A 2,643-nucleotide genomic window follows, 5' to 3' on the forward strand; every position below is an offset into this window, starting at 1 on the left:
TGCATCCCAAATAATGAAAATCAGTCTGCAGCCGGCAGGAGTGGCTGAACGGTTCTAGGCGCTACAGTCTGGAACCGCGCGACCGCTACGTTCGCAGGTTCGAATCCTGCTTCGGGCATGGATATGTGTGATGTCCTTGGGTTAGTTAGGTTTAAGTAGTTCTAAGTTCTAGGGGACTGATGACCTCAGCAGTTAAAAAAGTCCCATAGTGCTCAGAGCCATTTTTGAACCAGTGTTGCAACTGAATAGTAAACTGAACATGGAGTAACGTAAGAGAATAATTTTACACATTTCACTATATGTTTTGCTTACCATCTGAAATGTCCTTGCGTACCACCGTCTGGTAACCCCTGTTCTAGGGTGTCGTCTTTCTGATCATTGTCATCTACTTGTTGTTTACATAAACAGAAATATTAAAAAAGGTAGGAAGATTTTTCTGTTTAGCAAAAGTGACAAAAAGCAGATTTCAGAGTACCTGACGGCTCAACACAAAAGTTTTGTCTCAAGTACAGATAGTGTTGAGGATCAGTGGACAAAGTTCAAAACCATTGCACAATATGCGTTAGATGAGTATATGCCAAGCAAGATCGTAAGAGATGGAAACGAGCCGCCATGGTACAACAATCGAGTTAGAAAACTTCTCGCGGAAGCAAAGGGAACTTCACAGCAAACATAAACATAGCCAAAGCCTTGCAGACAAACAAAAATTACGCGAAGCGAAATGTAGTGTAAGGAGGGCTGTGCGAGAGGGGTTCAATGAATTCGAAAGTAAAGTTCTATGTACTGACTTGGAAGAAAATCCTAAGAAATTTTGGTCTTACATCGAAGCGGTAGGTGGAGCAAAACAAAATGTCCAGACACTCTGTGACCAAAATGGTACTGAAACAGAGGATGACAGACTAAAGGCCGAAATACTAAATGTCTTTTTCCAAAGCTGTTTCACAGAGGAAGACTGCACTGCAGTTCCTTCTCTAGATTGTCGCACAGATGACAAAATGGTAGATATCGAAATAGACGACAGAGGGATAGAGAAACAATTAAAATCGCTCAAAAGAGGAAAGGCCGCTGGACCTGATGGGATACCAGTTCGATTTTACACAGAGTACGCGGAGGAACTTGCCCCTCTTCTTGCAGCGGTGTACCGTAGGTCTCTAGAAGAGTGTAGCGTTCCAAAGGATTGGAAAAGGGCACAGGTCATCCCCGTTTTCAAGAAGGGACGTCGAACAGATGTGCAGAACTATAGACCTATATCTCTAACGTCGATCAGTTGTAGAATTTTGGAACACGTATTATGTTCGAGTAGAACGACTTTTCAGGAGACTAGAAATCTACTCTGTAGGGCTTCGAAAAAGACGATCGTGTGAAACCCAGCTCGCGCTATTCGTCCACGAGACTCAGAGGGCCATAGACATGAGTGCCCAGGTAGATGCCGTGTTTCTTGACTTCCGCAAGGCGTTCTATACAGTTCCCCACAGTCGTTTAATGAACAAAGTAAGAGCATATGGACTATCAGACTAATTGTGTGATTGGATTGAATAGTTCCTAGATAACAGAACGCAGCATGTCATTCTCAATGGAGAGAAGTCTTCCGAAGTAAGAGTGATTTCAGGTGTGCCGCAGGGGAGTGTCGTAGGACCGTTGCTATTCACAATATACATAAATGACCTTGTGGATGACATCAGAAGTTCAGTGAGGCTTTTTGCAGATGATGCTGTGGTATATCGAGAGGTTGTAACAATGGAAAATTTTACTGAAATGCAGGAGGATCTGCAGCGAATTGACGCATGGTGCAGGGAATGGCAATTGAATCTCAATGTAGACAAGTGTAATGTGCTGCGAATACATAGAAAGAAAGATCCCTTATCATTTAGCTACAATATAGCAGGTCAGCAACTGGAAGCAGTTAATTTCATAAATTATCTGGGAGTAGGCATTAGGAGTGATTTAAAGTGGAAGGATCATATAAAGTTGATCGCCGGTAAAGCAGATGCCAGACTGAGATTCATTGGAAGAATCCTAAGGAAATGCAGTCCGTAAACAAAGGAAGTAGGATACAGTACGCTTCTTCGCCCATTGCTTGAATACTGCTCAGCAGTGTGGGATCCGTACCAGATAGGTTTGATAGAGGAGATAGGAAGATCCAACGGACAGCAGCGCGCTTCGTTACAGGATCATTTAGTAATCGCGAAAGCGTTACTGAGATGATAGATAAACTCCAGTGGAAGACTCTGCAGGAGAGACGCTCAGTAGTTCGGTACGAGCTTTTGTTGAAGTTTCGAGAACATACCTTCACCGAGGAGTCAAGCAGTATATTACTTCCTCCTACGTATATCTCACGAAGAGACCATGAGAATAACGTCAGAGAGATTAGAGCCCACACAGAGGCATACCGACAATCCTTTTTTCCACGAACAATACGAGACTGGAATAGAAGGGAGAACCGATAGAGGTACTCAAGGTACCCTCCGCCACACACCGTCAGGTGGCTTGCGGAGTATGGATGTAGATGTAGATGTGGATGTAGAATCTAATGCTTCTCTCCGTTTTCCATGAGGAAAGTGCGGACCATCTATCGCTGTCCTAACTGGCGACGAGCAGTATGCCTACACTAAGCTACATCTACATCCATACTTTACAATTACT

This window comes from Schistocerca piceifrons, chromosome 3 (assembly GCF_021461385.2).
Source record: "Schistocerca piceifrons isolate TAMUIC-IGC-003096 chromosome 3, iqSchPice1.1, whole genome shotgun sequence".
Lineage (NCBI taxonomy): Eukaryota > Metazoa > Arthropoda > Insecta > Orthoptera > Acrididae > Schistocerca > Schistocerca piceifrons.